General features: G+C 42.8%; 2 pseudogenes; both read left to right on the top strand.

Moving 5' to 3' along the window:
• Positions 1-11,598: 11,598 nt before the first annotated feature.
• On the top strand, positions 11,599-11,690 carry LOC131826190 (U6 spliceosomal RNA; annotated as a pseudogene).
• A 12,211-nt stretch (positions 11,691-23,901) lies between these two features.
• LOC131826189 (U6 spliceosomal RNA) lies at positions 23,902-23,993 on the top strand (annotated as a pseudogene).
• Positions 23,994-24,200: the final 207 nt, after the last annotated feature.

Raw genomic sequence — 24,200 nt, 5'->3', positions numbered from 1 at the left:
ATTTTTCTTTTCGTACGCCCGAAAGCTCCTGTGTTGCATCTCCACTTCATCATAGCAGGGAGATCATATGATAGTTGTCTTTCTCAGATTGATTTATTTTGCCAAGCATAATACCCTCTAGTTCCATCCATGTCATCACAAATAGCAGGATTTCATTTCTTTTGATGGCTGCACAGTATCCCATTGTACATATATACCATATCTTATTTATTGATTGATCCGTTGAAGGACATTTAGGTTCTTTCCATAGTTTAACTATTGTGGACATTGCTGCTATAAACATTTGGGTGCATGTGCCCCTTCAGAATGCCCCGTTTGTATCTTTAGGGTATATATCCAGTACTACAATCACTGGGTCATAGGGTAGTTCTATTTTCAGCTTTTTGAGGCACCTCCACGCTGTTTTCCAGAGTGGTTGCACCAGCTTGCATTCCCACGTACAGTGTAGGAGGGTTGCCCTTTCTCCACATCCTCGCCAGCATCTGTCATTGACTGACTTGTTCATTTTAGCCATTCTGAAAGGTGTGAGGTGGTATCTCATTCTGGTTTTGATTTGTATTTCCCTGATGCCGAGTGATGTGGAGCATTTTTTCATGTGTCTGTTGGCCATTTGGATGTATTCTTTTCAGAAATGTCTGTTCATATCCTCTGCCCATTTTTACATTCGATTATTTGTTCTTAGGGTGTTGAGTTTGATAAGCTATTTGTAGATTTTGGATAGATACTGGCCCTTTATCTGGTATGTCATTTGCAAATATCTTCTCCCAGATAACTTCTGACAGTCATCTTTTGGCTTTGTTAACTGTTTCCTTTGCTGTGCAAAAGCTTTTTGATCTGATGAAATCCCAGGAGTTCATTCTTGCCCTTGCTTCCCTTGCCTTTGGCGATGTTCCTAGGAAGAAGTTGCTGCTGCTGAGGTCAAAGAGGTTGCTACCTGTTCTCTCCTCAAGGATTTTGATGGATTCCTTTCTCACATTATGCTTCTTCATCCATTTCCAGTCTATTTTCATGTGTGGTGTAAGGAAACGGCCCAATTTCATTTTTCTGCATGTGGCTGTTCAATTTTCCCAACACCATTTGTTGAAGAGGCTGTCTTTTTTCCATAGGACATTCCTTCCTGCTTTGTTGAAGATTAGTTGACCATAGAGTTGAGGGTGTATTTCTGGGCTCTCTATTCTGTTCCATTGATCTATGTCTGTTTTGGGGACAGTTCCCTACTATCTTGATGATGACAACTTTGTAATAGAGCTTGAAGTCTGGAATTGTGATGCCAACAACTTTGGCTTTCTTTTTCAATATTCCTCTGGATATTCGAGGTATTTTCTGGTTCCTTATATATATAAGGATGATTTGTCCCATTTCTTTGAAAAAAAAATGGATGGGATTTTGATAGGGATTGCATTAAATGTGTAGATTGCTTTAGGTAGCATAGACATTTTCACAATATTTGTTCTTCCAATACAGGAGCATGGAACATTTTTCCATTTCTTTGTGTCTTCTTCAATTTCTTTCATGAGTACTTTAGAGTTTTCTGAGTATAGATTCTTTGTTAGGTTTATTCCTAGGTATCTTAGGGTTTTGGGTGCAATTGTAAATGGGATTCACTCCTTAGTTTCTATTTCTTCAGTTTTGTTGGTATAAAAAAAAATGCAACCAATTTCTGTTCATTGATTTATATCCTGACACTTTACAGAATTTCTATACAAGTTATAGCAGATTTGGAGTGGAGTCCTTTAAGTTTTCCACATACAGTATCATATCATCTGCAAACAGGGATAGTTTGACTTCTCTTCTGCCAATTTGGAAAAATTTGGGTGCCTTTAATTTCTTTTTGTTGTCTGATTGCTGAGGCTAGGACTTCTAGTACAATGCTGAATAGCAGTGGTGATAACGGACATCCCTGCCATGTTCCTGACCTCAGCGGAAAAGTATTCAGTTTTTTTCCATTGAGAATGAGATTTGCAGTGGGTTTTTCATAGATGGCTTTGATAATATTGATAATATGTGCCCTCTATCGCTACACTTTGAAGAGTTTTTTTTTAAAGATTTTATTTATTTATTTGACAGAGAGAGAGATCACAAATAGGCAGAGAGACAGACAGAGAGAGAGATGAGGAGAAGCAGGCTCCCTGCTGAGCAGAAAGCCCAATGCAGGACTAGATCCCAGGCCCCTGGGATCATGACCTGAGCCGAAGGTAGAGGCTTAACCCACTGAGCCACCCAGGCGCCCCACTTTGAAGAGTTTTAAGCAGGAAGGGATACTGCACTTTGCCAAATGCTTTTTCAGCATCTATGGGGAGTATCATATGGTTCTTGTTCTTTCTTTTATTGATGTGTTGTATCACATTGATTGATTTGCAGATGTTGAACCAGCCTTGAGGCCCTGGAATAAATCCCAGTTGGTCGTGGTGAATAATCCTTTTAATGTACTGTTGAATCTTATTGGCTAGTATTTTGGTGAGAATTTTCGCATCTGTGTTCATCAAGGATATTGGTCTGTAGTTCTCTTTTTTGATGGGATCCTTGTCTGGTTTGGGGATCAAGGTGATGCTGGTCTCAGAAAAAAAAAGAGATTGGGAGTTTTCCTTCCATTTCTATTTTTTTGGAACAGTATCATGAGAATAGGAATTAATTCTTCTTTAAATGTTTGGTAGAATTCCCCTGGGAAGCCATCTGGCCCGGGGCTTTTGTTTGTTTGGAGATTTTTGATGACTGTTTCAATCTCCGTACTGGTTATGGGTCTGTTCAGGTTTTCTATTTCTTCCTGGTTCAGTTGTGGTAGTTTATATGTCTCTAGGAATGTATCCATTTCTTCCAGATTGCTGAATTTGTTGGCGTAGAGTTGCTCATAGTATGTTCTTATAATTGTTTGTATTTCTTTGGTGTTGGTTGTGATCTCTCCTCTTGCATTCATGATTTTATTTATTTGGGTTCTTTCTCTTTTCTTTTTGATAAGTCTGGAAAGGGGTTTATCAATCTTATTAATTCTTTCAAAGAACCAGCTCCTAGTTTCGTTGATTTGTTCTATTGTTTTGTTGTTGTTGTTGTTGTTGTTTTGTGGTTTTTGTTTATTTGTTTCTATTTCATTGATTTCTGCTCTGATCTTTATTATTCCTCTTCTCCTGCTGGGTTTAGGCTTCCTTTGTTGTTCTTTCTCCAACTCCTTTAGGTGTAGGGTTATGTTGTGTATTTGAGATCTGAGAGAGAAGCGTGATTGCACACGTCTGTCACTGCACTCCCCAGGAGCAAGTCTGGGGAAGGCGCAGCACGCCGCCCCCAGAGAAGAGAAGGAGCCGTTGGCCTTGTGGTCGGGAAAAGGACGGGAAGCAGGGTAGCCTGCCATGGCAGGAAGAGCAGGCCGGTGGCAAGACAAGTGTCACCCGCCCTCTGTGCGGAGAGACAAAGCCTGGTTCCTAAGGAGACATGAGGGGACGATTAAGGCAGGGACGCGTGCTCCACACTGAGGAAGGAGTGTGGGCAGAAGGCAGGCCTGTCCTGTGCCTCTGGTCCCAAGGGGACAGCATCTCCTTCACCATCTGTCCATAGGGCAGACTTGGGCTAGCTACCAGGCGCCATACCCGGAACTCGCAGAAACAGCTCCCTCGAGAAACGGGCAGTCAGATGCCATCTTCCTCCAATATGTGACAGCGTTTTAGGTTGCAGGGGGTTTGCAGGGCAAGGAGTGGGGACAATCCCCCAAAGCTCCCCATTCCAGTGAACGGGCGGTGTTCAGGGAACCTGTCGCCTCTCCTCTCCTGTGGGGAAGGCACTGGCCTTGTCCGCGAATCCGCCTGAGGTCCAGTGCCAAAGGCCAAGCGTTGCCTACACCGGGAGATGGTAGTGTGCATAGAGTGCCATCTTAGGCCACGCACGCTGCTGCAGGGTTGTGACTGTGTCTGCTTAGTTCGGCCTGGCAGGGTGAACCCAGGGCGCCATCACGGAGCCCGGGAAAGCCAGGTCCAAGAGACACCAGCTCTCACGCGACTCTCCTTCCCTGATGCGACAGAGCGAACACCCAAAGCCTGGCTGAGAAAGCAGCAGAGAAGTGCGCTTCCCGCCAAGCTGAAAACCTCTTCAAAAGCATCGCAGTCGCTGGGAAATCAGAGTCAGTCCTGGGGAATGCTTTTGTTGCTTGCTTTAGCCTAGTATTCGCAACACTATGGGAGAAACCCGCATAGAGAGAAAGCCTCTTTGCCCCTCAGTAAAAGCACAGCATTCTTTGGGAAATCAGAGTCCAGTCTGAGGGATGCTCCTGTTGCCTGAGCTGGTCTTCGCAGCACGGTGTAATAAACACGCATGGAGCTAAATCCTCTATTCCTGGGCATCCCCTCTGCCTGAGAGAGAAGCGCGGTGGCGCCTGTGGAAAGAGCCTTAAGGAAAGGGAAATGATTTTCACTGCACTCCCCAGGAGCATGTCAGTGGACGGTGCAGCCCGCTGCCCGGGGAGAAGAGCAGGAGCCGTTGGCCTTCTGGTCTGGAAACGGTTGCGATAAAGGAGAGCTGGCAATACAAGTATCACCCGCTCCCAGTGCAGAGAGACAAAAGCCTTGTTGCTAAGGAGACAGGAGAGGATGAGTAGGGCAGGGCGCATGCTCCCCTCTTAGGAAGGAGTCTGGGCCGAAAGCATGCCTGTCCTGAGCCTCTGGGCCCAAGGAGACAGCAGCTCCTTGGCCACCTGTCCCTGGGGCAGACATGCGCTAGCCACCAGGCGCCTACGCTGACCTCGCGGAAACAGCTCCCTGAAATAACGTGGTGTCAGATGCCATCTTCCTCCATGATGTGGAAGCTTGGTAGAGGCACGGGGTTTAAGGGGAAGAAGTGGGCACAGTCCCCCTTCGCTCCCTATTCAGTTCACGGGCGGTGTGCAGGGATCCTGTCACCTCTTCTTTCCTGTGGGGAAAGCACTGGCCTAGTCTGAGAATCCGCCTGAGCGCCAGAGCAAAAGGCCAAGCGATGCCTACACTGGGAGATGGTAGTGTGCATAGAGTGCCATCCTAGGCTACGCACGCTACACAGGGTTGTGGCTGTGTCTGCTTAGTTCGGCCTGGCAGGGTGAACCCAGGGCGCCAACATGGAGCTCGGGAAAGCAAGGTCCAAGAGATACCAGCACTCCTGCGACTCTCCTTCCCTGATGCGACAGAGCGAACACCTCCCGCAGCTCTTCTTCCCTGTCGCGACTGAAGCCTTGCTGAGGAAGCAGCAGCAAAGTGCACTTTGCTCCAAGCCAAAGCCTCTGGGAAAGCACAGCATTCGCTGAGAAATGTTCTGCGGGCTGCTGCTGCTTGCCTGAGCCCAGTCTCGCGGTGGGAGAAACCCGCATACAGCGAAAGCCTCTTTGCCTGGGCAACTCCCCTGGGAAAGCACAGCGTTCCTTGGGAAATCAGAGTTGGTTTTGGGGCTGCTGCGGCTGCTTGGCTGAGCTAGTCTCCGCAGCTCGGTGGAAGATACGCGCATGGAGCGAAATACTCTTTGGCCTAGCATCCTCTCTGCCTGAGAGAGAAGCCAAGGGTGGGGAAGGCGCAGCACACCGCACCCGGAGAAGAGAAGGAGCCGTTGGCCTTACGGTCGGGAAACGCTCAGGAAGCAGGATAGCCTGCCCTGCCACGAACAGCAGGCCGGTGGCAAGACAAGAGTCACCCGCTCCCTGTGCGGTGAGATAGAAGTCTGGCTGCTAAGGAGACATGAGGGGACGACTAGGGCAGAGGCGCGTGCTCCACTCTTAGGAAGGAGTCTGGGCAGTAAGCATGCCTGTCCTGAGCCTCTCGGCCCAAGGAGACAGCAGCTCCTTGGCCACCTGTCTCTTGGGCAGACTTGCGCTAGCCACCAGTTGCCTACGCTGAACTCGCAGAAACAGCTCCCAAAATAACGGGCAGTCAGATGCCATCTTCCTCCAGGATGTGGAAGCTTGGAGGAGGGACGGGGTTTAAGGGGAAGGAGTGGGCACAGTCCCCCAAATCTCCCTAATCTGTGCACGGGCCGTGTGCAGGGATCCTGTCTCCTCCTCTCTCCTGTGGTGAAGGCACTGGCCTGGACGCCGAGTCTGCCTGAGAGCCGGAGCAAAAAGGAAAGCCTAACCTAGCCCAGGAGATGGTAATAGGCAGAGAGTGCCATGCTAGGCCAAGCACGCTGCTGCAGGGTTGTGACTGTGTCTGCTTAGTTCTGAATAGCAAGGTGAATCCACGGCGTAAACTCGGAGACCAGGATAGCAAGTCCCGCGGCTCTTCTTCCCTGTCGCGCAGAGTGAACACCCAAAGCCTTTCTGAGGAAGCAGCAGCGAAGTGCGGTTCGTGCCAAGCTGAAAACATCTGCGAAAGCATAGCAGTCGCTGGGAAATCAGAGTCGGTTCTGAGGGCTGCTGTTGCTGCTTGCCTTAGCCTAGTATTGGCAGCACAATGGGAGAAACCCGCATAGAGCGAAAGCCTCTTTGCCCTGGCATCCCCTCTGGGAAATCACAGCATTCTTTGGGAAATCAGAGTCCGGTATGAGGGATGCTCCTGTTTGCCTGAGCTAGTCCCCTCAGCACGGTGTAAAAAACCCGCATGGAGCGAAATCCTCTATGCCTGGGCATCTCCTCTGCCTGAGAGAGAAGCGCTGTGGCGCTTTTGAAAAGAGCCTTAAAAAAAGGGACACGTTTTCACTGCGGTCCCCAGGAGCATGTCTGTGGAAGGTGCAGCTCGCTGCCGGGGGTGGGGGGGAAGGTGAGCAGGAGCCGTTGGCCTTCTGGTCTGGAAACGGTTGCGAAGCAGGAGAGCCGGCAATACAAGTATCACCCGCTCCCTGTGCAGAGAGACAGAAGCCTGGCTGCTAAGGAGACAGGAGGGGATGAGTAGGGCAGGCCTCGTGCTCCACTCTTAAACATGCCTGTCCTGAGTCTCTGGGCCCAAAGAGACAGCAGCTCCTTGGCCACCTGTCCCTGGGGCAGACATGCGCTAGCCACCAGGCGCCTACGCTTACCTCGCGGAAACAGCTCCCTGAAATAACGGGGAGTCAGATGCCATCTTCCTCCAGGATGTGGAAGCTTGGGGGAGGCATGGAGTTTAAGGGGAAGGAGTGGGGACAGTCCCCCAAAGCTCCCTATTCAGTTCACGGGCGGTGTGCAGGGATCCTGTCACCTCTCCTTTCCTGTGGGGAAAGCACTGGCCTAGTCTGAGAATCCGCCTGAGCGCCAGAGTAAAAGGCCAAGCGATGCCTACACTGGGAGATGGTAGTGTGCATAGAGTGCCATCCTAGGCTACACACGCTACTGCAGGGTTGTGGCTATGTCTGCTTAGTTCGGCCTGGCAGGGTGAACCCAGGACGCGAACATGGAGCCCGGGAAAGCAAGGCCCAAGAGGCACCAGCTCTCCCGCAGCTCTTCTTCCCTGACGCTACTGAAGCCTTGCTGAGGAAGCAGCAGCGAAGTGCTGTTGGCTCCCAGCCAAAGCCTCTGCGAAAGCACAGCATTCGCTGAGAAATGTTCTGCGGGCTGCTGCTGCTTGCCTGAGCCCAGTCTCGCGGTGGTGGAAACCCGCATACATCGAAGGCCTCTTTGCCTGTGCATCTCTCCTGGGAAAGCACAGCGTTCCTTGGGAAATCAGAGTTGGGTTTGGGGATGCTGCTGTTGCTTGCCTGAGCTAGTCTCCGCAGCTCGGTGGAAGATACCCGCATGGAGCTAGCTAGATAGATAGATAGATGATAGATAGACAGATATCCCAGAAGCTGCAATGCTAGGCTAAGACCAGGCTTTAAAGGCTTTTCTATGCTCTACTAAATACTTTAAACCGTTCATTATATCATAGCTAAGTGTTCAAATCTCCATTTGTTTCCTCAGTTTCCTAATATTTATCTTAAGGTGACCTGATCTAGACTTTTGATCACCTTTGTCTAAATATTTCTATTTTAACAAAGTCCTTTGGAACACTCAGAGACTAAAACTTAGAAAAATACTCTGATTGTTATCTCATTCGCGTGGAAAATATATAGTTACCCATTAACTAATGATATCCATGACATTTTTAATTCTTGGGAGCTTTTGGTTAAATGAATTTTTTAAGCTACCTTTAAATGAAGCTTTAAGCCATCACCACATGAATAAAATTAAAGAACTAAATGAAAACAAGCCAAGTATTTACAGAGGAATAGAATGTGCAGTGGAAAGAGTACAATTCTGAAATCATAAAGCCTAAATTAGTGTGATGCATCTTTACTAGCCATGTAATCATAAACCAGTTATCTAAATGTGTTAGCCTCAGTTTTTTCACCCATGAAATGGTGATGATAATACTTATTATGCAGAGTTGTTGTGTGGATGTAATGAAGCATGGAGCATGAGAGTCTCATATTCCATGCGAAAATGATAGCTATTTTTATACTTATAAGAATTCTAATAGTAGAAATTAAATTGTTCAAAATGATAATATTCATTTATATTGTGGCATTGTATTGACTATTCATAGACACATTTACCAAAATAAATTTCATTTTACTTTACCTTCTCTGAGGATATATATTTCCTAATTCAATATGAATCTCATTATGAATAATAATTATCATAATAAATATGTTGATTTTTCTTCTTTTGAGGGAAGTATCCTTTACTGTTGAACATAAAGAAACTTAAGCAAGTCTGTCTTATTCAAAATTTGCATGCTGCTTTCTTATGAAACTAGACTTTAGAGTTGTATGAAATAAATTCATGCAGTTAAGACATTTATGTTTGGAAAAATGGGTGGTCAGTTTAGTATTTCAAAAGAAGATTTTAAATTTAAACCTTAAAACTGAGCTCTTTCAGCCTTATTTATAGACCATCCTTCATGCTTCCTAAGTACTCCTTCATTGTAAACTAAGTAATAGTTTTTGTCACAGTGTCGATAACTAAAATGGATTTTATATTCTATTATTTCAGAGTTAGTTGCAGTTTCTACTTCCTTACTTCCTTTTTTGAAAAATAGATTAATTCTACAAAAAGCTTTTGTTATCTTTATTGAAAAATAATCGACACATTATAATTTGTAAATATAAGAAATGATTTCTTATAACATTGCAAACTTTTAACATTGTGTAAATTTTGTACAATTTGATAAATTGGCATACATCTGTATTGCAATATAATCTACATAAAAATGTGAATACATCTACTATCTCATATAGTTGCCACTGTTTTTTATGCATGTATGGTAAGGGATTTTAAGAACTACTCTCTTTGCAACTTTTATGTATATAGTACAGTAGAGATGAACTTCAGAGGTCTTGTGGGTTTTGTTCCAGACCGCCTCAATAACGTGATTATCTCCATAAACTAAGTCAAATTATTATTATTTTTTTTGGTTTCGCAGTGCAAATAAAAAATTATGTTTCCCAGTGCATATAAAAAATAAACACTATACTGTACTGTTCAAAAGCATTATGCCTTTAAGGAAAAACAATGTATATACCTTAAGTAAACGAGTTCTGAGTTTTCAGTGGGTCATAATTACTGATCACAGATCACCATAACAAATACAATAATAATGAAAAAACTTGAAATATTGCAAGAATTACCAACATGTGACAGAGAGACACAAAATGAACAAATGTTGTTAGAAAAATGGTGGCAGCAGACCTCTTTTATACAAGATTGCTATAAACTTTCAACTTGTAAGAATGTGATATATGCAAAGTTTAATAAAGGGAAGCACAATAAAAATGGATGTATATATTATTAACTATGATCATCATGCTGTACATTAGATCCCCAGAACTTTTTCATATTGAGGCTGCAAATTTGTACCCTTTGACCACCTTATTCCACCCCCGGTTCACCTCTTGTCAACTCAACTCTAAGTTTCCATTAGTTTGCTTTTTCTTCAGATTCTGTATGTAAGGGATATCATAATACATAAATTAAAATATATATAAAATCTTTGAAATATTTCACTCAGTATAATACCTTCAAGATCCATCCATGCTGTTGTAAATGGCAGTATTTCTTAATTTTTCATGGTTCAGTAGTATTCCATAGTGTATATTTACCATACTTATTTTATCCATGCATCCATTAATGGATACTGAAGTTATTTCCATCTCTTGCTTAGAGTTAATAATTTTATAATGAACATAAGAGTGGAGATATGTCTTCGAATAGTGACTTCGTTTCCTTTAGATATATACCTAGAGGTGGGATTACTGAATCATATGGTAATTTTACTTTCAATAATATGAATAATCTCCATACTGTTTTCCATACAAATTTATATCCCTATCACAGTGCATAAGTTCCCCATTTTCCACAATATTTAACAAAATTTGTTAGTTTTAATTTTTTGCTAGTATATATTCTAATAGGTAGTAATATCTTGTTGTGTTTTTCAGAGGTAAACAACAACAACAACATAATGACTTTGCCCTGAGTTTCTACGTTGAGCACTTTTTAATGCTCCTGTTGGTCATTTATATAACTTTTTTGAAAAAAACGTCTATTGAGATCCTTTTGCTATTTTTTAAATTATATATATTTTTCTATTTGTATCTGTTGGTTATTAACCTCTTTTCAGATATAAGATTTGTAAGTATTTTCTTCCATTCTGTGAATTGTGTTTTCATTCCCTTTTTTTTTTGGCAATGCAGAAACTTTAGTTTGATGTAATACCATTTATTTATTTTTGCTTCTTTTGCTTGTGTTTTTGGCCTGGTATCCAAAAAACTATTGGCAAACCAATGTCAAGGAGAATTTTTCCTATGTTTTCCTTTAGGAAATTTAGTTTCATGCATCACATTTATGTCTTTAATCTATTTCAAGTTAAGATTTATGAGTGATATAAGGTTCCAGTTTCATGCTGGTTTATGTGACTATTCAGTTTTAAATATCATTTATTGAACAGACTATCTACCCATTATATATGTTGGCCCCTGTCAAATATTAGGTGACTGTATCAAAGGATTTATTTCTGGACTCTCAATTCTGTTCAACTTGTTTATTGGTCTGTTTTTATGCCAGTATACTTTATTGTTTTGAGCACGAGGGCTTTGTAGTATAGTTTCAAATCAAGAAGTGTAATTTCGCTTCTTCATTCTTTCTCAGAACTGCTTTAATTATTTGTTGTCTTTTATGGTCTCATATAAATTTTAGGATTCTTTACTTACTTCTGTAAAAAAAAATATTGGATTTTTAAAAAATATTTTTTATTTATTTATTTGACAGAGAGAGATGACAAGCAGGCAGAGAGGCAGGCAGAGAGAGAAGAGTTAGCAGCTTCCTGCTGAGCTGAGAGCCTGATGCAGTTCTCGATCCCAGGACCCTGGGATCATGACCTGAGCCGAAGGCAGCGGCTTAACCCACTGAGCCACCCAGGCGCCCCTAACATTGGATTTTTGATAGGAATTGAATTTACAGATGGTTTTCGGTAGTATGGACATTTTAACAATGTTAATTCTTACCATTCATAAATATGAGCTATCTTTCCATTTATGTCTCCTTCAAATTCTTTATCAATGTCATAGTTTATGGGGTACAGATCTTTCATCTTGTTAGTTAAATCTTTTCCGAAGTATTTTATTATTTTTGATGCTATTGAGAATTAGATTGTTCTCTTTATTTTTTTCAGATAGTTCATCATTACAGTGTTAAAATGCTCCTGTCTTGTGCTTACTTTGGCAGCACATATACTAAAATTGGAATGATGCAGAGAAGATTAGCATGATCACTGAGCAAGGATGACATGAAAAACTATTTTAAAAAAACGAAACAAAACAAAATTCCTGTCTTTTATATATTGATCTTGTATTTGGCAGCTATATTAAATTTGTTTATTCAAAATTTTCTGTGAAGTTTTTAGGATTTTTTTTTACATGTAAGTTCATGTTATCCAAAAAAAGAAAATTTTACTTCTTCCTTTTTTTTTTTTTTGTTGTTGGAGTCTTTTATTTCTTTGTGTTCCTTGTTTCTCTGGCTAGTACATCCAGTACTATGTCAAATGAGAGTAGTGAAAGTGGACACACTTGTCTTTTTTCTGATCTTTAAGGGGAAAACTTTCAAACTTTTTTGATTGAATATGAGATTAGCTCTGGGCTTGCAATATGTGTTTTTTCTTTAATGGACTTTTTAAATTATTTTTTAAAATTTTTTATAAACATATAATGTGTTTTTATCCCTGGGGGTACAGGTCTGTGAATCACCAGGTTTACACATTTCACAGCACTCACCATCACTCACCATAGCACCTGCCCTCCCCAATGTCCATACCCCCACCATCCTCTCCCAACACACCTCCCCCCAGCAACCCTCAGTCTGTTTTGTGAGATTCAGTCTTTGTTGGTTTGTCTCCCTCCCAATCCTATCTTCTTTTATTTTTCTTTTCGTACGCCCGAAAGCTCCTGTGTTGCATCTCCACTTCATCATAGCAGGGAGATCATATGATAGTTGTCTTTCTCAGATTGATTTATTTTGCCAAGCATAATACCCTCTAGTTCCATCCATGTCATCACAAATAGCAGGATTTCATTTCTTTGGATGGCTGCACAGTATCCCATTGTACATATATACCATATCTTATTTATTGATTGATCCGTTGAAGGACATTTAGGTTCTTTCCATAGTTTAACTATTGTGGACATTGCTGCTATAAACATTTGGGTGCATGTGCCCCTTCAGAATGCCCCGTTTGTATCTTTAGGGTATATATCCAGTACTACAATCACTGGGTCATAGGGTAGTTCTATTTTCAGCTTTTTGAGGCACCTCCACGCTGTTTTCCAGAGTGGTTGCACCAGCTTGCATTCCCACGTACAGTGTAGGAGGGTTGCCCTTTCTCCACATCCTCGCCAGCATCTGTCATTGACTGACTTGTTCATTTTAGCCATTCTGAAAGGTGTGAGGTGGTATCTCATTCTGGTTTTGATTTGTATTTCCCTGATGCCGAGTGATGTGGAGCATTTTTTCATGTGTCTGTTGGCCATTTGGATGTATTCTTTTCAGAAATGTCTGTTCATGTCCTCTGCCCATTTTTTCATTCGATTATTTGTTCTTAGGGTGTTGAGTTTGATAAGCTCTTTGTAGATTTTGGATAGATACTGGCCCTTTATCTGGTATGTCATTTGCAAATATCTTCTCCCAGATAACTTCTGACAGTCATCTTTTGGCTTTGTTAACTGTTTCCTTTGCTGTGCAAAAGCTTTTTGATCTGATGAAATCCCAGGAGTTCATTCTTGCCCTTGCTTCCCTTGCCTTTGGCGATGTTCCTAGGAAGAAGTTGCTGCTGCTGAGGTCAAAGAGGTTGCTACCTGTTCTCTCCTCAAGGATTTTGATGGATTCCTTTCTCACATTATGCTTCTTCATCCATTTCCAGTCTATTTTCATGTGTGGTGTAAGGAAACGGCCCAATTTCATTTTTCTGCATGTGGCTGTTCAATTTTCCCAACACCATTTGTTGAAGAGGCTGTCTTTTTTCCATAGGACATTCCTTCCTGCTTTGTTGAAGATTAGTTGACCATAGAGTTGAGGGTGTATTTCTGGGCTCTCTATTCTGTTCCATTGATCTATGTCTGTTTTGGGGACAGTTCCCTACTATCTTGATGATGACAACTTTGTAATAGAGCTTGAAGTCTGGAATTGTGATGCCAACAACTTTGGCTTTCTTTTTCAATATTCCTCTGGATATTCGAGGTATTTTCTGGTTCCTTATATATATAAGGATGATTTGTCCCATTTCTTTGAAAAAAAAATGGATGGGATTTTGATAGGGATTGCATTAAATGTGTAGATTGCTTTAGGTAGCATAGACATTTTCACAATATTTGTTCTTCCAATACAGGAGCATGGAACATTTTTCCATTTCTTTGTGTCTTCTTCAATTTCTTTCATGAGTACTTTAGAGTTTTCTGAGTATAGATTCTTTGTTAGGTTTATTCCTAGGTATCTTAGGGTTTTGGGTGCAATTGTAAATGGGATTCACTCCTTAGTTACTATTTCTTCAGTTTTGTTGGTATAAAAAAAAATGCAACCAATTTCTGTTCATTGATTTATATCCTGACACTTTACAGAATTTCTATACAAGTTATAGCAGATTTGGAGTGGAGTCCTTTAAGTTTTCCACATACAGTATCATATCATCTGCAAACAGGGATAGTTTGACTTCTCTTCTGCCAATTTGGCAAAATTTGGGTGCCTTTAATTTCTTTTTGTTGTCTGATTGCTGAGGCTAGGACTTCTAGTACAATGTTGAATAGCAGTGGTGATAACGGACATCCCTGCCATGTTCCTGACCTCAGCGGAAAAGTATTCAGTTTTTTTTCCATTGAGAATGATATTTGCAGTGGGTTTTTCATAGATGGCTTTGATAATATTGATAATATGTGCCCTCTATCGCTACACTTTGAAGAGTTTTTTTTTAAAGATTTTATTTATTTATTTGACAGAGAGAGAGATCACAAATAGGCAGAGAGACAGACAGAGAGAGAGATGAGGAGAAGCAGGCTCCCTGCTGAGCAGAAAGCCCAGTGCAGGACTCGATCCCAGGCCCCTGGGATCATGACCTGAGCCGAAGGTAGAGGCTTAACCCACTGAGCCACCCAGGCGCCCCACTTTGAAGAGTTTTAAGCAGGAAGGGATACTGCACTTTGCCAAATGCTTTTTCAGCATCTATGGGGAGTATCATATGGTTCTTGTTCTTTCTTTTATTGATGTGTTGTATCACATTGATTGATTTGCAGATGTTGAACCAGCCTTGAGGCCCTGGAATAAATCCCAGTTGGTCGTGGTGAATAATCCTTTTAATGTACTGTTGAATCTTATTGGCTAGTATTTTGGTGAGAATTTTCGCATCTGTGTTCATCAAGGATATTGGTCTGTAGTTCTCTTTTTTGATGGGATCCTTGTCTGGTTTGGGGATCAAGGTGATGCTGGTCTCAGAAAAAAAAAGAGATTGGGAGTTTTCCTTCCATTTCTATTTTTTTGGAACAGTATCATGAGAATAGGAATTAATTCTTCTTTAAATGTTTGGTAGAATTCCCCTGGGAAGCCATCTGGCCCGGGGCTTTTGTTTGTTTGGAGATTTTTGATGACTGTTTCAATCTCCGTACTGGTTATGGGTCTGTTCAGGTTTTCTATTTCTTCCTGGTTCAGTTGTGGTAGTTTATATGTCTCTAGGAATGTATCCATTTCTTCCAGATTGCTGAATTTGTTGGCGTAGAGTTGCTCATAGTATGTTCTTATAATTGTTTGTATTTCTTTGGTGTTGGTTGTGATCTCTCCTCTTGCATTCATGATTTTATTTATTTGGGTTCTTTCTCTTTTCTTTTTGATAAGTCTGGAAAGGGGTTTATCAATCTTATTAATTCTTTCAAAGAACCAGCTCCTAGTTTCGTTGATTTGTTCTATTGTTTTGTTGTTGTTGTTGTTGTTGTTTTGTGGTTTTTGTTTATTTGTTTCTATTTCATTGATTTCTGCTCTGATCTTTATTATTCCTCTTCTCCTGCTGGGTTTAGGCTTCCTTTGTTGTTCTTTCTCCAACTCCTTTAGGTGTAGGGTTATGTTGTGTATTTGAGATCTGAGAGAGAAGCGTGATTGCACACGTCTGTCACTGCACTCCCCAGGAGCAAGTCTGGGGAAGGCGCAGCACGCCGCCCCCAGAGAAGAGAAGGAGCCGTTGGCCTTGTGGTCGGGAAAAGGACGGGAAGCAGGGTAGCCTGCCATGGCAGGAAGAGCAGGCCGGTGGCAAGACAAGTGTCACCCGCCCTCTGTGCGGAGAGACAAAGCCTGGTTCCTAAGGAGACATGAGGGGACGATTAAGGCAGGGACGCGTGCTCCACACTGAGGAAGGAGTGTGGGCAGAAGGCAGGCCTGTCCTGTGCCTCTGGTCCCAAGGGGACAGCATCTCCTTCACCATCTGTCCATAGGGCAGACTTGGGCTAGCTACCAGGCGCCATACCCGGAACTCGCAGAAACAGCTCCCTCGAGAAACGGGCAGTCAGATGCCATCTTCCTCCAACATGTGACAGCGTTTTAGGTTGCAGGGGGTTTGCAGGGCAAGGAGTGGGGACAATCCCCCAAAGCTCCCCATTCCAGTGAACGGGCGGTGTTCAGGGAACCTGTCGCCTCTCCTCTCCTGTGGGGAAGGCACTGGCCTTGTCCGCGAATCCGCCTGAGGTCCAGTGCCAAAGGCCAAGCGTTGCCTACACCGGGAGATGGTAGTGTGCATAGAGTGCCATCTTAGGCCCCGCACGCTGCTGCAGGGTTGTGACTGTGTCTGCTTAGTTCGGCCTGGCAGGGTGAACCCAGGGCGCCATCACGGAGCCCGGGAAAGCAAGGTTCAAGAGACACCAGCTCTCACGCGACTCTCCTTCCCTGATGCGACAGAGCGAACACCCAAAGCCTGGCTGAGAAAGCAGCAGAGAAGTGCGCTTCCCGCCAAGCTGAAAACCTCTTCAAAAGCATCGCAGTCGCTGGGAAATCAGAGTCAGTCCTGGGGAATGCTTTTGTTGCTTGCTTTAGCCTAGTATTCGCAACACTATGGGAGAAACCCGCATAGAGAGAAAGCCTCTTTGCCCCTCAGTAAAAGCACAGCATTCTTTGGGAAATCAGAGTCCAGTCTGAGGGATGCTCCTGTTGCCTGAGCTGGTCTTCGCAGCACGGTGTAATAAACACGCATGGAGCTAAATCCTCTATTCCTGGGCATCCCCTCTGCCTGAGAGAGAAGCGCGGTGGCGCCTGTGGAAAGAGCCTTAAGGAAAGGGAAATGATTTTCACTGCACTCCCCAGGAGCATGTCAGTGGACGGTGCAGCCCGCTGCCCGGGGAGAAGAGCAGGAGCCGTTGGCCTTCTGGTCTGGAAACGGTTGCGATAAAGGAGAGCTGGCAATACAAGTATCACCCGCTCCCAGTGCAGAGAGACAAAAGCCTTGTTGCTAAGGAGACAGGAGAGGATGAGTAGGGCAGGGCGCATGCTCCCCTCTTAGGAAGGAGTCTGGGCCGAAAGCATGCCTGTCCTGAGCCTCTGGGCCCAAGGAGACAGCAGCTCCTTGGCCACCTGTCCCTGGGGCAGACATGCGCTAGCCACCAGGCGCCTACGCTGACCTCGCGGAAACAGCTCCCTGAAATAACGTGGTGTCAGATGCCATCTTCCTCCATGATGTGGAAGCTTGGTAGAGGCACGGGGTTTAAGGGGAAGAAGTGGGCACAGTCCCCCTTCGCTCCCTATTCAGTTCACGGGCGGTGTGCAGGGATCCTGTCACCTCTTCTTTCCTGTGGGGAAAGCACTGGCCTAGTCTGAGAATCCGCCTGAGCGCCAGAGCAAAAGGCCAAGCGATGCCTACACTGGGAGATGGTAGTGTGCATAGAGTGCCATCCTAGGCTACGCACGCTACACAGGGTTGTGGCTGTGTCTGCTTAGTTCGGCCTGGCAGGGTGAACCCAGGGCGCCAACATGGAGCTCGGGAAAGCAAGGTCCAAGAGATACCAGCACTCCCGCGACTCTCCTTCCCTGATGCGACAGAGCGAACACCTCCCGCAGCTCTTCTTCCCTGTCGCGACTGAAGCCTTGCTGAGGAAGCAGCAGCAAAGTGCACTTTGCTCCAAGCCAAAGCCTCTGGGAAAGCACAGCATTCGCTGAGAAATGTTCTGCGGGCTGCTGCTGCTTGCCTGAGCCCAGTCTCGCGGTGGGAGAAACCCGCATACAGCGAAAGCCTCTTTGCCTGGGCAACTCCCCTGGGAAAGCACAGCGTTCCTTGGGAAATCAGAGTTGGTTTTGGGGCTGCTGCGGCTGCTTGGCTGAGCTAGTCTCCGCAGCTCGGTGGAAGATACGCGCATGGAGCGAAATACTCTTTGGCCTAGCATCCTCTCTGCCTGAGAGAGAAGCCAAGGGTGGGGAAGGCGCAGCACACCGCACCCGGAGAAGAGAAGGAGCCGTTGGCCTTACGGTCGGGAAACGCTCAGGAAGCAGGATAGCCTGCCCTGCCACGAACAGCAGGCCGGTGGCAAGACAAGAGTCACCCGCTCCCTGTGCGGTGAGATAGAAGTCTGGCTGCTAAGGAGACATGAGGGGACGACTAGGGCAGAGGCGCGTGCTCCACTCTTAGGAAGGAGTCTGGGCAGTAAGCATGCCTGTCCTGAGCCTCTCGGCCCAAGGAGACAGCAGCTCCTTGGCCACCTGTCTCTTGGGCAGACTTGCGCTAGCCACCAGTTGCCTACGCTGAACTCGCAGAAACAGCTCCCAAAATAACGGGCAGTCAGATGCCATCTTCCTCCAGGATGTGGAAGCTTGGAGGAGGGACGGGGTTTAAGGGGAAGGAGTGGGCACAGTCCCCCAAATCTCCCTAATCTGTGCACGGGCCGTGTGCAGGGATCCTGTCTCCTCCTCTCTCCTGTGGTGAAGGCACTGGCCTGGACGCCGAGTCTGCCTGAGAGCCGGAGCAAAAAGGAAAGCCTAACCTAGCCCAGGAGATGGTAATAGGCAGAGAGTGCCATGCTAGGCCAAGCACGCTGCTGCAGGGTTGTGACTGTGTCTGCTTAGTTCTGAATAGCAAGGTGAATCCACGGCGTAAACTCGGAGACCAGGATAGCAAGTCCCGCGGCTCTTCTTCCCTGTCGCGCAGAGTGAACACCCAAAGCCTTTCTGAGGAAGCAGCAGCGAAGTGCGGTTCGTGCCAAGCTGAAAACATCTGCGAAAGCATAGCAGTCGCTGGGAAATCAGAGTCGGTTCTGAGGGCTGCTGTTGCTGCTTGCCTTAGCCTAGTATTGGCAGCACAATGGGAGAAACCCGCATAGAGCGAAAGCCTCTTTGCCCTGGCATCCCCTCTGGGAAATCACAGCATTCTTTGGGAAATCAGAGTCCGGTATGAGGGATGCTCCTGTTTGCCTGAGCTAGTCCCCTCAGCACGGTGTAAAAAACCCGCATGGAGCGAAATCCTCTATGCCTGGGCATCTCCTCTGCCTGAGAGAGAAGCGCTGTGGCGCTTTTGAAAAGAGCCTTAAAAAAAGGGACACGTTTTCACTGCGGTCCCCAGGAGCATGTCTGTGGAAGGTGCAGCTCGCTGCCGGGGGTGGGGGGGAAGGTGAGCAGGAGCCGTTGGCCTTCTGGTCTGGAAACGGTTGCGAAGCAGGAGAGCCGGCAATACAAGTATCACCCGCTCCCTGTGCAGAGAGACAGAAGCCTGGCTGCTAAGGAGACAGGAGGGGATGAGTAGGGCAGGCCTCGTGCTCCACTCTTAAACATGCCTGTCCTGAGTCTCTGGGCCCAAAGAGACAGCAGCTCCTTGGCCACCTGTCCCTGGGGCAGACATGCGCTAGCCACCAGGCGCCTACGCTTACCTCGCGGAAACAGCTCCCTGAAATAACGGGGAGTCAGATGCCATCTTCCTCCAGGATGTGGAAGCTTGGGGGAGGCATGGAGTTTAAGGGGAAGGAGTGGGGACAGTCCCCCAAAGCTCCCTATTCAGTTCACGGGCGGTGTGCAGGGATCCTGTCACCTCTCCTTTCCTGTGGGGAAAGCACTGGCCTAGTCTGAGAATCCGCCTGAGCGCCAGAGTAAAAGGCCAAGCGATGCCTACACTGGGAGATGGTAGTGTGCATAGAGTGCCATCCTAGGCTACACACGCTACTGCAGGGTTGTGGCTATGTCTGCTTAGTTCGGCCTGGCAGGGTGAACCCAGGACGCGAACATGGAGCCCGGGAAAGCAAGGCCCAAGAGGCACCAGCTCTCCCGCAGCTCTTCTTCCCTGACGCTACTGAAGCCTTGCTGAGGAAGCAGCAGCGAAGTGCTGTTGGCTCCCAGCCAAAGCCTCTGCGAAAGCACAGCATTCGCTGAGAAATGTTCTGCGGGCTGCTGCTGCTTGCCTGAGCCCAGTCTCGCGGTGGTGGAAACCCGCATACATCGAAGGCCTCTTTGCCTGTGCATCTCTCCTGGGAAAGCACAGCGTTCCTTGGGAAATCAGAGTTGGGTTTGGGGATGCTGCTGTTGCTTGCCTGAGCTAGTCTCCGCAGCTCGGTGGAAGATACCCGCATGGAGCTAGCTAGATAGATAGATAGATGATAGATAGACAGATATCCCAGAAGCTGCAATGCTAGGCTAAGACCAGGCTTTAAAGGCTTTTCTATGCTCTACTAAATACTTTAAACCGTTCATTATATCATAGCTAAGTGTTCAAATCTCCATTTGTTTCCTCAGTTTCCTAATATTTATCTTAAGGTGACCTGATCTAGACTTTTGATCACCTTTGTCTAAATATTTCTATTTTAACAAAGTCCTTTGGAACACTCAGAGACTAAAACTTAGAAAAATACTCTGATTGTTATCTCATTCGCGTGGAAAATATATAGTTACCCATTAACTAATGATATCCATGACATTTTTAATTCTTGGGAGCTTTTGGTTAAATGAATTTTTTAAGCTACCTTTAAATGAAGCTTTAAGCCATCACCACATGAATAAAATTAAAGAACTAAATGAAAACAAGCCAAGTATTTACAGAGGAATAGAATGTGCAGTGGAAAGAGTACAATTCTGAAATCATAAAGCCTAAATTAGTGTGATGCATCTTTACTAGCCATGTAATCATAAACCAGTTATCTAAATGTGTTAGCCTCAGTTTTTTCACCCATGAAATGGTGATGATAATACTTATTATGCAGAGTTGTTGTGTGGATGTAATGAAGCATGGAGCATGAGAGTCTCATATTCCATGCGAAAATGATAGCTATTTTTATACTTATAATAATTCTAATAGTAGAAATTAAATTGTTCAAAATGATAATATTCATTTATATTGTGGCATTGTATTGACTATTCATAGACACATTTACCAAAATAAATTTCATTTTACTTTACCTTCTCTGAGGATATATATTTCCTAATTCAATATGAATCTCATTATGAATAATAATTATCATAATAAATATGTTGATTTTTCTTCTTTTGAGGGAAGTATCCTTTACTGTTGAACATAAAGAAACTTAAGCAAGTCTGTCTTATTCAAAATTTGCATGCTGCTTTCTTATGAAACTAGACTTTAAAGTTGTATGAAATAAATTCATGCAGTTAAGACATTTATGTTTGGAAAAATGGGTGGTCAGTTTAGTATTTCAAAAGAAGATTTTAAATTTAAACCTTAAAACTGAGCTCTTTCAGCCTTATTTATAGACCATCCTTCATGCTTCCTAAGTACTCCTTCATTGTAAACTAAGTAATAGTTTTTGTCACAGTGTCGATAACTAAAATGGATTTTATATTCTATTATTTCAGAGTTAGTTGCAGTTTCTACTTCCTTACTTCCTTTTTTGAAAAATAGATTAATTCTACAAAAAGCTTTTGTTATCTTTATTGAAAAATAATCGACACATTATAATTTGTAAATATAAGAAATGATTTCTTATAACATTGCAAACTTTTAACATTGTGTAAATTTTGTACAATTTGATAAATTGGCATACATCTGTATTGCAATATAATCTACATAAAAATGTGAATACATCTACTATCTCATATAGTTGCCACTGTTTTTTATGCATGTATGGTAAGGGATTTTAAGAACTACTCTCTTTGCAACTTTTATGTATATAGTACAGTAGAGATGAACTTCAGAGGTCTTGTGGGTTTTGTTCCAGACCGCCTCAATAACGTGATTATCTCCATAAACTAAGTCAAATTATTATTATTTTTTTTGGTTTCGCAGTGCAAATAAAAAATTATGTTTCCCAGTGCATATAAAAAATAAACACTATACTGTACTGTTCAAAAGCATTATGCCTTTAAGGAAAAACAATGTATATACCTTAAGTAAACTAGTTCTGAGTTTTCAGTGGGTCATAATTACTGATCACAGATCACCATAACAAATACAATAATAATGAAAAAACTTGAAATATTGCAAGAATTACCAACATGTGACAGAGAGACACAAAATGAACAAATGTTGTTAGAAAAATGGTGGCAGCAGACCTCTTTTATACAAGATTGCTATAAACTTTCAACTTGTAAGAATGTGATATATGCAAAGTTTAATAAAGGGAAGCACAATAAAAATGGATGTATATATTATTAACTATGATCATCATGCTGTACATTAGATCCCCAGAACTTTTTCATATTGAGGTTGCAAATTTGTACCCTTTGACCACCTTATTCCACCCCCGGTTCACCTCTTGTCAACTCAACTCTAAGTTTCCATCAGTTTGCTTTTTCTTCAGATTCTGTATGTAAGGGATATCATAATACATAAATTAAAATATATATAAAATCTTTGAAATATTTCACTCAGTATAATACCTTCAAGATCCATCCATGCTGTTGTAAATGGCAGTATTTCTTAATTTTTCATGGTTCAGTAGTATTCCATAGTGTATATTTACCATACTTATTTTATCCATTCATCCATTAATGGATACTGAAGTTATTTCCATCTCTTGCTTAGAGTTAATAATTTTATAATGAACATAAGAGTGGAGATATGTCTTCGAATAGTGACTGCGTTTCCTTTAGATATATACCTAGAGGTGGGATTACTGAATCATATGGTAATTTTACTTTCAATAATATGAATAATCTCCATACTGTTTTCCATACAAATTTATATCCCTATCACAGTGCATAAGTTCCCCATTTTCCACAATATTTAACAAAATTTGTTAGTTTTAATTTTTTGCTAGTATATATTCTAATAGGTAGTAATATCTTGTTGTGTTTTTCAGAGGTAAACAACAACAACAACATAATGACTTTGCCCTGAGTTTCTACGTTGAGCACTTTTTAATGCTCCTGTTGGTCATTTATATAACTTTTTTGAAAAAAACGTCTATTGAGATCCTTTTGCTATTTTTTAAATTATATATATTTTTCTATTTGTATCTGTTGGTTATTAACCTCTTTTCAGATATAAGATTTGTAAGTATTTTCTTCCATTCTGTGAATTGTGTTTTCATTCCCTTTTTTTTTTGGCAATGCAGAAACTTTAGTTTGATGTAATACCATTTATTTATTTTTGCTTCTTTTGCTTGTGTTTTTGGCCTGGTATCCAAAAAACTATTGGCAAACCAATGTCAAGGAGAATTTTTCCTATGTTTTCCTTTAGGAAATTTAGTTTCATGCATCACATTTATGTCTTTAATCTATTTCAAGTTAAGATTTATGAGTGATATAAGGTTCCAGTTTCATGCTGGTTTATGTGACTATTCAGTTTTAAATATCATTTATTGAACAGACTATCTACCCATTATATATGTTGGCCCCTGTCAAATATTAGGTGACTGTATCAAAGGATTTATTTCTGGACTCTCAATTCTGTTCAACTTGTTTATTGGTCTGTTTTTATGCCAGTATACTTTATTGTTTTGAGCACGAGGGCTTTGTAGTATAGTTTCAAATCAAGAAGTGTAATTTCGCTTCTTCATTCTTTCTCAGAACTGCTTTAATTATTTGTTGTCTTTTATGGTCTCATATAAATTTTAGGATTCTTTACTTACTTCTGTAAAAAAAAATATTGGATTTTTAAAAAATATTTTTTATTTATTTATTTGACAGAGAGAGATGACAAGCAGGCAGAGAGGCAGGCAGAGAGAGAAGAGTTAGCAGCTTCCTGCTGAGCTGAGAGCCTGATGCAGTTCTCGATCCCAGGACCCTGGGATCATGACCTGAGCCGAAGGCAGCGGCTTAACCCACTGAGCCACCCAGGCGCCCCTAACATTGGATTTTTGATAGGAATTGAATTTACAGATGGTTTTCGGTAGTATGGACATTTTAACAATGTTAATTCTTACCATTCATAAATATGAGCTATCTTTCCATTTATGTCTCCTTCAAATTCTTTATCAATGTCATAGTTTATGGGGTACAGATCTTTCATCTTGTTAGTTAAATCTTTTCCGAAGTATTTTATTATTTTTGATGCTATTGAGAATTAGATTGTTCTCTTTATTTTTTTCAGATAGTTCATCATTACAGTGTTAAAATGCTCCTGTCTTGTGCTTACTTTGGCAGCACATATACTAAAATTGGAATGATGCAGAGAAGATTAGCATGATCACTGAGCAAGGATGACATGAAAAACTATTTTAAAAAAACGAAACAAAACAAAATTCCTGTCTTTTATATATTGATCTTGTATTTGGCAGCTATATTAAATTTGTTTATTCAAAATTTTCTGTGAAGTTTTTAGGATTTTTTTTACATGTAAGTTCATGTTATCCAAAAAAAGAAAATTTTACTTCTTCCTTTTTTTTTTTTTTTGTTTTTGGAGTCTTTTATTTCTTTGTGTTCCTTG

Source organism: Mustela lutreola, chromosome 2, assembly GCF_030435805.1.
Source record: "Mustela lutreola isolate mMusLut2 chromosome 2, mMusLut2.pri, whole genome shotgun sequence".
In the NCBI taxonomy this organism is placed as follows: domain Eukaryota; kingdom Metazoa; phylum Chordata; class Mammalia; order Carnivora; family Mustelidae; genus Mustela; species Mustela lutreola.
Note: the sequence above shows the minus strand (reverse complement) of the source record. Positions and strands in the feature narration are given on the sequence as shown.